This window comes from Phodopus roborovskii, unplaced genomic scaffold, assembly GCF_943737965.1.
Source record: "Phodopus roborovskii unplaced genomic scaffold, PHOROB, whole genome shotgun sequence".
NCBI lineage: Eukaryota > Metazoa > Chordata > Mammalia > Rodentia > Cricetidae > Phodopus > Phodopus roborovskii.
Window position 1 is genome coordinate 25,711,699 of NW_026125281.1, and position 16,066 is coordinate 25,727,764.

At 36.2% G+C, this 16,066-nt stretch overlaps 1 protein-coding gene and 1 pseudogene across 1 annotated transcript in view; both read left to right on the top strand.

Annotated features, from left to right (window-relative positions):
* Nucleotides 1–16,066, top strand: part of LOC127232315 (cytochrome P450 7B1) — a 168,832-nt gene that overhangs the window by 23,611 nt on the left and 129,155 nt on the right. The gene's annotated exons all lie outside the window — the stretch shown is intronic.
* Nucleotides 15,597–15,676, top strand: LOC127233610 (uncharacterized; annotated as a pseudogene).

Here is a 16,066-nt window from a genome sequence, read left to right on the forward strand (position 1 = left end):
ACTCATGGCTTCTTGTTGCTAACCCTACACTGGGATACAGGTGCTTTCAGAAGCTTTGATTATTCTTTTGTCCTCTCTTTTCATAGGGCTCTGGCTATAATGGCCTCTTTGTTCCATGCACTCAGCTGACCTCATTCTCCACTTGTGACCGATGGTTGGTTGCCACTTTTTCAGGACTAGGTCACACTTGGAATCCAGAGAGACATTTAAATGCCACCACAATTATTCATTATTATTCATCACCCTTTTCCATATCCTCCCCCGTTTGTCCGCAAAATAGACCCATCTCATTTTTCTTTAGATCTAGCTTTCTGGAGATTGTGTTTTTGTACTGGCTCTTGTCTGTTTATAGTGACTATAAAGTACCATTAAGAAGGCAAGAGTCCGCTGGGCGTTGAGGTGCATGCCTTTAATCCCAGCACTTGGGAGGCAGAGGCAGGTGTATCTCTGTGAGTTCCAGGCCAGCCTGGTCTAGAGAGCATGTGCCAGGAAAGGCTCCAAAACAATACACAGAAACCCTGTCTCTAAAAATAAGCAAACAAACAAAAAATAAGGCAAGAGTCTTAATTTTAATGTTACCACATCCTAAACTGTCCAGGCACCATTCATTTTTAACAAATAGGTAAATATTATCATGCACAGTCATTTTATGCCGAGGAAGGTCATTTTCCCTATAAGTGAGCATCTTATGTGCACTTTGGTTTCAGAGAAATCTGGTTAATATATAGAGGAAGACTTTTTTTTAATCTGGAAACAATGGGAGCTGATATGATAGTAAATACTCTTAGCTGTTTCAGACTAATGAAACAGAGCATAAAAAAAAATAGAAATTTAGCAAATCCCCTCTCAGTGATAATGGAGACTTTTTTTTCTCTAAAAAATAAATATCATTATTATTTTTAGGAGAAGCTCCTGTCTGGATTTTGATATTACAGCTATTGTCTTCATTTTTTAAAGGGGGTTAAATGATTATAACTATGGAACTCTGATGAATTTATTCATCTCTTCAAATTTCTAATGCTTAAAGACCTTAATATTTGGATGTCATTTTTTGTACTCCCCTTTAAATTGAAGACTATTAATTGTATGTGTACTTTCTTATTTATGATTGATTTCTTCATTCATTCGTTTTCTTGACAGGTTCTCTAGTCTAGGCTAGCCACCGGTTCCCTATGTCATCAAGAATGATCTCGAACATCTGATCCTCCTATCTTCAATTCCTGATTGGGACCAGAGTATCTGTTACCATTCCGAGTTTGAAGAATAGTAGACATTGAAGTCAGTTCTTTCTGCATGCTAGCTGTCCTTTACTAGCTGAGCTATATTATTAGCCATTCTTCGCACCCATCCTTGTGTTTCCGTGTTTTTACCTATGTTTGTAGAAACAAGAAATCTATGTCATGGATCTTTCTCAATTCTTCTCCACATCATGTTTTTGACACAGCATCTTCTCTCACTCTACTTAAAGCTAAAGGATCTGGCAAATGAAGTCCAGGGATTACTGTCTCTACTTCTCCATGCTGGGATTGCTGCTGTGCTCTGTGTGTGTGTGTGTGTGTGTGTGTGTGTGTGTGTTTCCATAGGGTCAACATTTTACATATATATACATATACTTACATGTATAGAGAAAAGAACATAAAGCTTTAAAATTTCAAATACCATAGCATGTAAATTCATACAGAGAACACTAGAAAAATATCCATTCCTTGAATCTCGTTCGGTATCTCTTTACCACCTATATCATATCCTATATGTCTTTCCTCATTACAAAAATATCTTAAAGTCATTAGAAGTCAGTGGGTAACAGAGATACATTGGAGAGGAGCTCATAATTTATAAAGAAAACCTTTTGGGGAAACTTAAGGATTCAACTTGATTTACACACACACACACACACACACACACACACACACACACACACACTTTATTTTAACTGAAACTGGACAAGGTATTTATTATGAAAACACAAGTTTGGAGCCATAGTGACAAACACCCTCTCTGTAATTTTTACATAATTTCAGGTGTCTTCTGTTAATGACCCAACTAGGGAACTAATTTTTCTTAAAGTATCTGAAAATTTATATTTAAGCTTTCTTTTCTCCTGTCTAGTATACATCATGGATCAGGTAGTGGCATCTGCTGGCAGTGAATGATATTGCCTTCTAATTCTATAGGTAGCCTGACTGTTCATCACAATTCATCCCGGGTAGCAGAATGTTTTTTTCCCCAAACAGGTATATACATAAAACAATAAATAGCAATATGGAGTGGTAATGATGTTGAATGGTATGCCACAAGAGGGAAGGAGAGAATGAGCCTGCAATGACTATCAGTCTCCAAGTTACCATGTTCTTTCATACACTATCAGTAGTGAAAGGGTCAGGAAGTTTCACACACAAGGCAAGGTCCCCAAACTGGTGTAGGTGAGGCTCAAAATAAATCCCACATCCTAGAAACTAGTTAGGATGACTTCATGATTCACAAAGATAAACTATTTAGAAGGCAATACACACTTTAGATAGCAATTTAGAAACTATTTAGATAGCAATGAATACTTTAATGATTTTACTTGTATAGAGCTTCAGTTCTTCTGAAGAACAATTCTCATATATGCATCAAAAGTCTTAAAAGAATTGAATGTGGGTAATAAAGACAATTCTAGAATTTATAATACTGAGCTGGAGGATTATGAGTTCAAGGTCAGTGTGAACTACACGAGGCTCTTTCAAAACATCAAGATCAATGCAAAACCAAATGAAACTAAAAAACAACTTAAAAGCATGCATACTATTTGACCAAGCAATGACAATGGCTGTAACTTATCCTTGAAAAATAATCATAGATGTCCTTAATGTATATGATGTCTACTATACTATTTATTACATAATGAAAAATATGGTACATAAAGTAGCAACTAGTAGCAAGAGGCATTCATATTATACTCCATCCCTAAATTATAATCATATTCATCCACTAAAAATCTAGCAATATATGATGGAATGAATGAATGTTTATGTTATTAAGGAACAGATGAGTCAACAATATTGTGTGGTGTCATTTTGGGGGTAATACTCTTTACATGCATATGTGAGTTGTCTGGGTTTATACAGAAGATGTGCGCAAGTGATTATCTCACACTGAATTTTTTCCACATCTATATTTTCATATATTGCCTACCATAAAAGCACTATTCCATTTTAAACTGATTTATTTATTTTAAAGTTTTATTTTGTTTTATATGTATGAGTGTTTTGCCTCCATGTATGTCTGTGAAGTGGATGCATACCTGTGCCCATGGAAGCCAAAAGTAAACTTACTAGGGAACTGAACTCAGAAGAAAGTGCTCCTAACTGCTGAGTCATCTTTATAGCCATATATATATATATAGACAGACAGACAGACAGACAGACAGATAGATAGATAGATAGATAGATAGATATAGATATAGATAAGATATAGGGACAGTCTGGAGGCATGGGAATCAGACTTGTCTAAGAAGGGCTCTGACATGCTATCTTGAGAGTATCACCATGATTTAAATCACCTTTGTACTCAAGAAATCAGAATAGAGCACAAAGCTGAAATGAGATTTGGTTCTAAGAAATGTCTACTAACCTGGGGAAGAAAGACAATCAGGTTCAATTAAGATTTAGTCATTGAGCCTCTGGATCCTTCCTTTTGCTTTGATGGCATTCCAGCCTTACCCTCTCACCTGTCCCTGCACTGAACAGTTACAGAATCATTTATCTAACAGTTGAAGTGCAGTCTCTAGTACATTAAGCATTGCTTGAGGCTACTCATGTACTTGGAACAAGATGGAGAACAAACAAAACTAAACCAACAGATGGAGCCAAGATCTTATTTACCTAATTTTCCTTTAGGAAGCAAAGAACTATCGAAAGGAACAGAAGGCCATACGGGGCCAGTTTTAGACAGTGTGGCACTGATAAAGATCTCTGGTATGAATCAGCTAAAACACAGCAGACACTGGACATCTGGGGAACCTGGGGCAAGTGGTGATGTAATCTGATATATAACTAATCTTGGCAGAATGCCACTTTCTGAAGGTTTTTTTTTTTTTTTTTTTTTTTGTTTTGGTTTGTTTTTTCCTTTTTTCCAATATGGCTTTTGCCTTGGTCAGTCTTCCTGTGTGTCTGCTTTGTTGGCCTGTGTGGCTACTTCTGTGTGGCCTCTATGTGGGTCTGCATCTGTCTCTATGCCTATCCATGTGTAGCCTGTATGTGACAATGTGTGCTTGGGTGCCTGGTGGAATCTGCCTTGCCTAGGTCTACACCTCAGCAAATTAAGCAGTATATTTATCCTGTGTTCATAGCTTCTCTCCAGCTCTTGGTCTCCCAACCCTGTCATGACCCTCTTCCTTTCCCAGCTTCAGAGCTTGGATCTCACTACTATGACTTCAAATATGTATTTAAATTGAGATTATTTGAAACAGACAAATGTTTTCAACATTAGAAAAAGTTAGAGGTTGTAAAGCTTGGAAAGAAAAGACCAAAGGATTAAAAGTCAGTCAATTTTCTAAGATACTGGTACTGTCAAACCTTGCTGTCACTGACTAAAGATTGAGCTAAAGATAGGTGTTCATCCTATCAGCCTTGAAATTACATGTCTCTCTAGACCTGATGTTTGCTCTTAGTTTAAAGCTTATGTCTCCTCTCTTATCTGCCCACCCCTAAATAAGGAATTGTGGAGGGGAACAGAAAATACAGAAGGCCCAAGGGTGCCATGGCTCTTTTTTCTTTCCCTGGAGCCTCTGTATGGATTGTATGCTAAAAGGTCTAGGGAGGAATTTCTTTTTAAATAAAAGAAAAAGTCTAGAGAGAATTTTTGGCATTTTTTTTAATTTACCAAGTTCATTTAAGAACTGTTAAATAAGTAGATTTGTACTTGATATTTTTCAAACTCAGTTAAGTAAAATTTAAAATTCCCTTCTGTCAGAAAACTTTACAGCATCCCTTATTTTATATTCTTATACATGGCATCTCTTCATTATTGTTTCTTCCTTTTCCACTTTGCTTTTAAGGGGAAATACTTTGGTAGAAGTGTGTGTGTGTGTGTGCGTGTGTGTGTGTGATATAATGAAATATCTGACATAGAAATGCTAGAAACCAGCAGACTGGTGTAGGAGATAGAATTGCATCTGAATGGCAGGTAGGTACCCACTATCAGCTTTTTTCTGTTGCCATTGCCTCCACTTAATCCAGTTCCCAACATCATTTATATGGATTACTATAGCTCATTTTTTCTTATTTCCTCCTTGTGTGTTCTGCACTAAAATAAGTGATCTATTTAAAATTTAAGTTAGAGAATGTCTATTTTTCTGAATTTATATATTTAAAGTCTAACTCAAAATCTATGTAACTCATTATTGTAACTGTCTTTGTAGCTATCATTCTCTGTGACTTCGTTGGAGTTTGCAAACTTATTCATCAATAATGAAAAAGAATTAGCACTAAGGTTGAAGAGAATAGGTCTTCAACAGCATTTGTTGGAAAAAAACAATGTTGTCATTTTGGAAGTCATATTTAGTTGAAGTGATGAGCACAAATAAAATGTAGCTGTAGTAGATGCTCAGTGGGTGATTTATTGAGTGAATGGATAAAATCTACATATAGGAATAACAGGTGTAAACAATACTACTCTGACAAAAACTGGCATTTTCCTTGTTGATAAGGAAAGATAAATCTGTATGTCTAGGAAAAGAAGGTAGTGGAGGCTGTGACCTAGAGGTACTCTTGAAAAAGAGAACCTCAATGAATGTTTCCTTGGATCCCCAGGACCTAGGACCTGGGTAGTAAGAATGGGGCCTCAGAAAAGTTAAATAGCCAAGGTACCGAGAAGTGTTCATTGGATTCAGTAGGTCAGATATTCTGGGTAATCAACTGAATGTGAGTTTTAGTGGAAAGTTTTGTGCAAAGGAATTAAGGACGAAGATGGGGAGTACAGTGTATTTATCCTGTGTTCACAGCTTCTCTCCAGCTAGATGTAAATCTAGAAGAAAGTGTGTTTTTTCGTATCTGAAGTGAGAGCTGTGTTAAGGCCCGATCACACCTGGATAAAAACTCCATCTCTTGCTTGCTACTCATCTGTACTGAAGCTCCTCAGAAGAGACTTTGATCCTGGATAAGATGAATGAAGTAGGTAAACTCCAAGTCCAGGAAGTTGTTATGAAATATTTATTTATACTGTGTGAAGTTATGTCATTGTGGTTGCCTTAATTAAGAGCTGAATGGCCAACATCTGCCAGGACTTCTGGGTAGAGAGAAGAGTTGACGGGGAGGGATCTAGGCAAGTGGATTTTGCCCACAGACTCAGGGCAAGTCAGAAGTGTCATACCTCGGAGAGGTAATGGAGCCATGTGACAGAATGTAATTTTTAAAAAATGGGGTTAATTAAGTTATAAGCACTATTTGAAAACAAGCCCAAGGTAAAGGCCAAGCTTCCATAATTAAGAAGTCTCTGCATCATTATTTTGGAGACTGGTGAGCCAAAGACAGTCTAACAAGAATGCTTGCTACAGGGAGTCCAGGTCTTTAATTGCACAAGGACTTGAGGAGATAGGGATGAAAACTGAGCCAGCCCTAGGCATTGTTAGTCTAGCAGTCATCTCTGGGCCCCAGAAGAACTGAGATGAGATAAGAATAGCAGACATGGATTCTAATTGTAAGGTGCTATGTTCAAGGGCTGCATGCAAGGCTAAGCCATGTTCATCTTTCATCCTTGGGCAGGTTTTTGGCTTGCCCCTTTGGGTGGCTTCACATGCCATTCTGTTCTGTATTCTCTTTGTATTTCTCTAGTATGTGATGATACATATTTATCTCCTTAATTAACTTTGTAAGCAATATTTAGTTTATTTTATATGACAACTTGATGAACAGATAAAATTTGTATTCACATCTTACATGTAACACATGTTAGTATAATGTTATATACACCATAAACATCATATAAATAAATAATATAGCATGCATGTAATATATAAACATTTATATTATATAATTGCTCTATTACAATACTTGTAGCAAATAATGTACAGTTGTATTAATTTAACTTAGCATAATTTACATCTATTTATAACAGTAAGTTATGAGAAAACTATAACAATGGGATTTTCATTTATTTACTGCAAAATTATATTTTAATGTAGACTTACAAATACAGATTCAGGTTGAAGACATGCAAAAGGACATTACTAATATAAGCCTATAAGTATGCCCATTTACTCTCCTTTGTGTTTCTAGAGAGCTGTGGCAAATGCAAAGGGAATTTAGAAACATATAGGACATTGGTTACTTTGGGGTCCTTTTCTAAATTCTTATGCTCTAAGTAATATTAATGAAACAAATAATCATAACTTGTTTACTCCCCGGTTTCATATCAGCACTTGAGTGTTCACAGCCATTAGAAGCAAGTGGTTGTAAAATATATTTAATATGTTTTCTAAAGGAGTGATGGTTAGTGTAAAGACTTGACAGTGTCTCTTGCCTTATTCCCAGTGCAACTCTCTGGATGGATCTTTCTTGTGACTAAAGAAACTAGAAGAAAAATGCTTTTCTCTCTGGAGACCAGCACTCTGTGACCTCAAGCACATTATCATTTCTGGAGCTGAGTTAGGAATGCTACACATATCATACAAGAGGGTCTACAATGGAGATTTAACAAAAGACCTAGCTATACATACTCATAAAGAAATGTTATTCTCACCTCCAAAACACTTCTTTCCTTTTAATTTACCAAAGATTGAATGGGAGAATTTAAATACATTTGGACTTTTTGGTTGAGAAAACTACCCCTTAATATCAAATAGATTAAAAAGCATGCTTTGAATATTTGACTCTAAGGCTTTCACTAAACTGGCCATGAATGCTGAAACCATCTGTTTTTCTGGACGTTGTCAGGGTGAGTGTGGCAGAGGCAGCTGTTTGCAAAGGGACGCTTTGGATGATGAACCAGCCCATTGTTTCTAAGCAATTCACTTGCATTCAGAGGCTCTACCCAAGCGTACTACAGAGCAATCAAAATCAAACTATTGTTTGTACCAATCATATTGATCTGAAAAGAACGTGGTGGGATGACCCCATTGTAGATGCAAATAGTTGTTCTGAGCAGCTGTATACTGGCCAATATGTACCTCAGTAGGAAACAGGCTTGGAAGCTAGAGGACTGTCTGCACCCTACTGGGGGAGGAAAAAAAGATTATACCAGATTGAACGGCAGTTTAAGGGACTGGAGGGAATGAAGACACAGGTCTGTTGGTATTAGTGGTAATTTTCTTTCACACACACACAAAAAAAAAAAAGTCAATATTTATGGCGGCAAAGTTATTTTTACATAAAAGCTCTCTGCAAACTCCTATGGTTACAGACTTCCTATAAAATTAATGGCTTAAAACTATCACAAAGTAGTGATTTGCTTTCATTTCACATGTCGGGTCCTGACAAGATTAGATTTACAAATTTAAATCTCATAATCTTAGCTTATCTGAAAATTTTCATACACTATTTAAAGTTTTACAATTATGTATAACTCAGAAAGCTTAGGAACAATCTTGATATTGCAATATTTGCATGACTATTTAAAAGAACATTTGTTTTTTGCCTATGCAGAAAGCAAATGGAAACAGACAAAATGAAAATTATACAATTAAGTTTTTTTTAAAAAATCAGAACACAGTGTTCTATCCATTAACATTTCAGACTTTTGGTTGTCCTTGTCACTTCATTGCGTGCATGCTAATACCTTCTCATATAAAATTAAATCTGTTGAACTAAATGAAAGAATTAGTATTTGAAAGACATCTTTCATTAAGCAATTAACGAATCTCTCCAACAAATCTACAAAAGCATATGTGTTTATATTTAACAATTACTAGTATGATCAACCTCTTATAACATGCATACATTTTGTTTTTCTTGGGGTATTATCATATCTCAACTTAATTACACTAGAGAGTCCTAATAAAAATGTGTAAAGACTGTTGTTTCTTTGCTTAAATTGCAACCATTTATGGACTTTACAAGTCCTCCATGGTTCAATTTTGAAAGTTAAAAATCCCTCAAGCAGAGTATTTGGCTGTGGATGGAATTTTATTTTATATTATAATGAGATTCAGATAGCTGTGTGGAGGTGAGATAATTCATAGACTCTGGTTGTATGCACAGAAAAAGGCTGACTGTAAACATGAGGAGGCCTACTGCTTCTGTCAAGTGTTCAGGGGCCATGGTAAGATTTTAATTCATGTGCTTTTAAAGAAGGTATCTAGTTCAGCTTCTTTCTATGGCTTTGGTAATTATTTCTGAGCCACAGTTTAATTAGCTGCCTGCATCTCTTTGTGTGAACACACAGTTGTCTCAGTACCACTGTGATCCCATTGTGGGGCAGAGCCTGAGACTGACAGCATTATACTTTGGGCTGGATTGTAAGAACCTGTCTTTAAAACCAAAAGAAACGAAAGAGAAAAAAAAAAGCAGTTAACAGAAAAAGCAACAAATAACTTTGTTAATTGGAGTGTTAACTACCTATTAATGGCTCACACTTTTGATAATTTTTTCCTGAGTTTATTGAAAAAAATCCAATTATATTGTTCTTTTAGCATAGTCAATTGTTCATATCTATCTGAGTATTAATAGAAAGAGTTTAAGATTCTAAAGAAAACATATTAGACTATTAAAATGATTTATGAAATTAATAAGCTTATTTTAGTGTACTAAATACATGAATAGGGAAGCTTAATCTATATGTATGGAAGAAATGACTTACTACTCTTAAGTAATAAAATGAAATATGTATATGTATTCAAAGGCTTTGTTGTTTACTCATGTGCAAACACACACATAAATAACGTTCTTAACTGCAAGAGTCAGAGAGTGGTTTGAAATCAAGGTGCGGAAACAATAACTCCACATTGGTGATGTAGGACTTGCAGCAGGGATCTCATAGCGGGTCAAAGCTGCTCACTTTAAGGCTGTTTGCCTCTAATGACCCAACTCCCTCCAACGAGGTCCACATCTGAACGTTTCCCTTCTGTCTCTACAGCACCATAACTTGTGAGTCTTACACAGAGAAATATAGGCAACCTGGGAAAGCTGAGAGCTGAGGACGTGGTCTCCCCTAGAGAAGAGAATACCATGTTTGCCTAGTGCCAAATGGTTAGCCCTGAAAATATATATACAAATAACATCATATAGACTGAGCAGGCTATATCTAGGAATATATATGTATATACATATAGGCATGCAATACCACTTAATGAGAAAAGAGGCCATGCATTTGAAGGAGAGCAGGGAAAGGCTAGGAGGGAGGGAAGGAAAGGGAGAAACGCGATTGTAATCTCAGAAATAAAAAAGTAAAAATTTTAATTACAGAATATAGTATATGACATAAACTTTAAACAACAATGTTATTTGTAAGCATGAGATTATTTAAAAAGGCTAGTTAAAGTTTGCAAATGTATACAATAGGCCATTTTACAGGAGCAAATATTTAGTAATTCAAAATAACAGTACACAAATGTTTGCAATTGTAATATCCAATTGGTAGATTTTTTTCTTTAATGAGTATGGGGTGTTCTCTTGCTCATTAGTTTTGGCTTGAACTCTTTTGATCAGATACTAAACTATTTGTTTTCTTCTTGATTTAATTTCTTTGGAGCACTGTTCACCTTTCTTTTACACTAAGTTGGCATCCATTCTTAATGGTGAGGTATTTTTCTTAGAGGCAGCACAAGTATGGATCTTATTTTCTTCTTCTGTCCATCCGTCCTAATTTCCTTCCTTCCTTTCCCTCCCTCTCTCCTTCCCTCCTTCCTTCCTTTCTATATTTCTGAGACAATCTCTATTATACAGCTCTGTCTGTCCTGATTCTCAGAATGTAGATCAGACTGGCCTTGAACTCACAGAAACACACCTGCCTGTGCCTCCAGAGTTTTGGAATTAAAGGCATAAGCCACTATGCCCAGCTGGATACTATTTTCTAATATAGTCTTTTAATCTGTATCTGTTTTTCAGGGAACATATTTACTGCTCAAAACCAAGGCAGAACTATTCTAAGTCACAAAAATAGGAAGTAAACATGAAACATGAAAAACATGCTTGAGATAAATGCATTAACATCATATAATATTTTGAAATACCCAAACATTCAAATATTATTCCTCATTTTAGGATAACTATTTGAAGATCTAAAAGTTACTAATGTTCTTTGAAATTTTATTTTAAGTAACACAGTACTTGTCAATCATAATTTCTATTGTAACAAATTAGTATAGCTACTATTCAGTTTAGTTGAGCTCATAATTTTCTATTTTTCATAATCATAGCTCTTATAGGAGAGCAATGAAAATCTATGTGATTGAGAAATCTGAATAAGATTAATTAATTAGCCTCTTTATTAAATGCTTACTGTGATTTGGTTAGAGGTTTTCTTGGGATTCTAGAGAACTGACTTCTCAATATCATTAGCTCTTTCTATCCCATGAACATGAAATACATTCCTTCATTTATTGAACTCTTTAATCTCTCCTATCAGAGTCTTATAGACTTGCAAATACTTTTTTTAGGTTTATCGGCCATCTCATTTTGGGTATCAGTCTATTGTGTTTTTTAACTAAAATAACAATTTCATTTACTTGTTGAAAATTAGTTGACTTTTACATATTAATGTTGTATCCTGCAATTAGCTACATGCTTCAGAAGTTTTTTGTTCAATTTTCTGGGATTTCCTTATAGTCATGACCTCTTCAACATTGTCCTTCAGCCCTGATATCTGAAGGTTTTATCATGATGGATATTGAGTTTTGTCAAATGTTTTATTCCATCAACTGATGCTATAATGTTATTTGGATGATGGATTATACTTTTTTTAAATAAAACTTATTCATTGACAATTCCATTCATGTACATAAAAGATTCTATTGCTCTCACTTCAACCTCTCTTATCTCTTCCTCGCACCCTCAATGATCTCTCCTCCCAATAAAACCTTTTCCTACAGTCTCATTTTGTTTTGTGACCTCTACTGAGCTTAACCAGGGCCATCTATGTGACCATGGGTTTGGAAGTATCCATAAGAGTGTCATGGGATCACCAATTATTTTAAATTGAAGGTGATGATCCCTTTCCTTCCAGAATCTATCAGTGGTTGATATTTCAGCAAGGGATATAGGGTCCCATGATCCCTTTCCAGGACATAATAGTAGTCTTGTGCCAGTTCAGTGCAGGCAACTACAGCCTCTAAGATTTCATTACTACAATACCTATGTCATTCCCATGAAATTCTTCCCAATCAATGCTCTTACTTACTCCTGTGTATATTTTTCCTTACTATTGTGTTCCATGATATTCCCTGAGCCTTAGAGAAAGTGGTTTAAATCTTCTATTTAGGGATGAATTAATTCTCACTAATTCTCAGCTCCTGGAGCAGCCATGAATCTCTGAATTCCCTGCTTTTCACTACTGAAAAAAATTTTATTTTTGTTAAAGTTGAGAATAACATTTCTTTATGGTTATAATTATAGATCTGTAGAAGGCAGTTTGATTCTTTGCCAGTTTAGCTAAACAATAGTACTAAGCACTCCTACTAAGACCTATGATATCCCTTGCCATGTGTTTTAAGCCCAGGTTTATAGTACCAGCCATGAATAATAATAATTTCCTGTGGGCCTGGAATCCAAACTGAGGGTAGTTGGTTACACTTATAATAGTCATGCCATTATTGTACAAGTAGGTGCATAGTTCATAGTGTTTGAAGCTCAGCAAAATTACTGGTGCCTTTTTGTCCCTGACTGTTTTCATAGCACCTTCCATCACTATGACAATCAGCTAGGAGGGATGTGTATGATGTACATGTATGCACATATGTGGTGTGTACATTCATCTGAGTTCAGAGGCCAGAGGAGGACACTGGTAGTCCTGCTTGCTCTAACATTTTTGAACCAAAGTCCTTATTAAACCTGGAGCAAAGATGATGACCAGGAAGTACCAGTGAACCTTCTGTTTCTAACCCCAGCAGAAGTGTGCACACCACCATGTGTGTGGCCACACCCAGGTTTTTAGATGGATACTATGGATTTGAATTTGAATCCTCACGCATTCACAGCCAAAGTCCTTACTTATTGAGGCATTTCCCCAGCACATTTTAGGTTTTTTTTTTTTTTTTGATTGGTCTATTTCATGTAAATTATCAAATTTCTGGGAATGTGGGAGCCAGTAAACTGATTTGGTGGGTAAAAGCATTTTTCTCTCAACCCGGTGAGATGAGTTCAATTCCAGAAACACATACAAGAGTGGAAAGAGAGAAATGACTCCACAATGTTTTCTGCTCTCCAGATGTGTTCTATGGCATGTACACCATCATCATGTATACATCATAATACACATGCACAGTAATTGTCAGGATGCAGCCCAAGAATGGAATTGTGCAAGAGGAATTCTGAGTGCTTGTCAGAAAACTCCAGGGAAACATGACAGCAAGTCTTTTGACCTCAGTTTATTTAAAAACACAGAAATGTTCTTGGAATGTGTTTTTGTGCTCCTCCCAGATGTAGTATGTCGACACACATTCTTTCTTGCCTCCCCCAAGCCTTTTAGCTGCAAATAAACACACAAAGGCTTATATTAATTTATACTGTTTGGCCAGTGGCTTAGGCTTCTTACTGGCTAGGTCTCTCTTAATTATTAACCTATTCTATTAATTAAATATTTCCACATAGTCTTATCTTAATGGAGAAGGGTCCAGACCTGTTACCCCTACTTCAGCTACATGGCATCTCCTGGTGGCTTTCCCTCTCGAGTCCTCTCCACAGAATTCTCTTTATCTGGTAGCCCTGCCTATACTTCCTGCCTGGCCACTAGTCAATCAGTGTTTTATTCATCAACCAACAAGAGATACATATATACAGAAGAACATTCCCCACACAAAAATGTGTTTTTGTCTTGTGTAGCTTGTCCTTGTGATTGCACACTTTATTCGTGTGACTCTTGTTAATCCTCGGAGTATAAATTATCTGAGGCTCTCGATAAAGTTGACTATTACATGAGACTTAATTTATCCCATTTTTAGGCTCCATTCTCCCAAATCCCACTGCCTTTAAAGCAGCAAGCAATAATAAGTACAAATTAGAAAATTGTGTGTATTCATAATATTTGTATATCATTTTTGTAGAATTCCTTCTTCACAGAGCTGTAGTGATGGCTCCTTTCACCCTTTTAACACAGATAAACTTTCTAAGATAGGTAGGTAAATTTTAATTTTCTCTCATGTTCTTAGCTTAGAAAGACATCAAATTTATTTGGAGTTCTAAATACCAGTTTTTAATTTTATTAATTATTTTATTGCTACCCCATTTTAAATTTAATTCATTGCTACTATAAAAATGATTTCTTCTGTGTCTTTTGTGTGTAGATTCTTTAACTCTTCTTCTAACTCTCTGACAATTAATATTTTTGATTGTAAGTTTTCTTTTGGAATATATGCTTTTGTTTGGTTGGGTTTGGGGTTTTTGTTGTTGTTGCTATTTTTTTTAAACAAGTCTTTCTTTACAGCCTTGACTGTCATGGTACTCACTATATAGACTAGGCAAGCTTAAAACTTACAGAGACCCACCTGCCCCTGCCTCCCAAGTACTGGTATTTAAGGAATGTGTCATAACATGTGGCTTGGGATATATGCTTTTAATTGCTGTGGTTTTTATATTAGGTAATGTATTGTCTAAAATTTTGTTGCATTGTACTTTTATTTTCTTTTAGTTCAGTTCAGATTTTTTGTTTTTTTCTTTGTTTTGTTTGCTGATTGTTTTTGTTTCTTTGTTTTGGTTGGTTTGGTTTTCTGTTTTGTTTGTTTATTCATGACAGGGTTTCTGTATGCAACAGCTCTGCCTTTCCTGGAACTCACTTTGTAGACCAGCCTGGTCTTGAACTCATAGAAGTACACTGGCTTTTGCCTCCTGAGTGCTGGGATTAAAGGAGTGCACCACCATGCCCAGCTATATTTCTGCTGTTTAAGTCCTTCTTCCTCGTCCATTTTACTCTTTAAATCTATTTAATTCTCACACAAGCAAGGGATTGTCTGGCTTCTTTTCTGATACTTATTTTTGTTAACTGAATTGTAGTTTGGCAGTAAATGAGGTCTTTTTTATTAATAAATTGTATTTAAATTAGAAACATTTTTTTTTTTACTTATAAATCCCAGTTCCCTCTCCCTCCCATCCTCCCATACCCCCCTCTAACCCCCCATCCCATCCCCCATTTACTCCTCAGGGAGAGTGAGGCCTTCCATGAGGAAACATCAAAATTTGTCAAATCATTTGGGTTGGGCCTAGGCCCTCCCTTGTGTCTCTAGGCTAAGGGAGTATCCCTCCATGGGAATGGGCTCCAGGATACATGTACTTCCACTGCCAGAAGTCCCAGTGCTCCTAGCTGACACCCACATTCAGGAGGCCTGGTTTGTCCTATGTTGGTTCTTCTGCTGTCAGACTAGGATCCATGACTTCCCACTTGGCTCATGTCAGCTGTTTCTGTGGGTTTTCCCAACGTGGTCTTTGACCCCTTTGCTTGTCGTGCCTCTTTCCCTGAAACTGGATTCCAAGACTATACTTTCAGGGATCATTTCTATAGTTCATTAATACATGAGTTTTTAAAAGTTTAAGGCATATTTTATGGCTCACTGTGGATCCATCTTACTCTGTTTATCTTGTGACCCTGAAACGAGTATTTTACTGTTTCTTCTTTTAGCACTTTTCTTCCAAGCGTGGAACATTCAAAGTAAGCATCTGGGAAGCAGAACCTGAGCCTTTCTGAGACAACACACTTTCTGAAGCCTTGGTTTCAGATCTCCCACTCCCCTGAGCTATGGAGAAAGATATTTCTATTCTTTACAAATTGCTCATCTCAGTCTGCTTTTCTGTGCAGCAGCCCCCACAGGACAAAGTAGGGTCTGTACATGAAGCATATTGCCTAATGCTTGTACAAATATATTTGTAATCACTATTGACAGGAGAATTAAACCTGTATTATTTGCTGCACTTCCTGACCACGTGATAAATTCATGTATTTA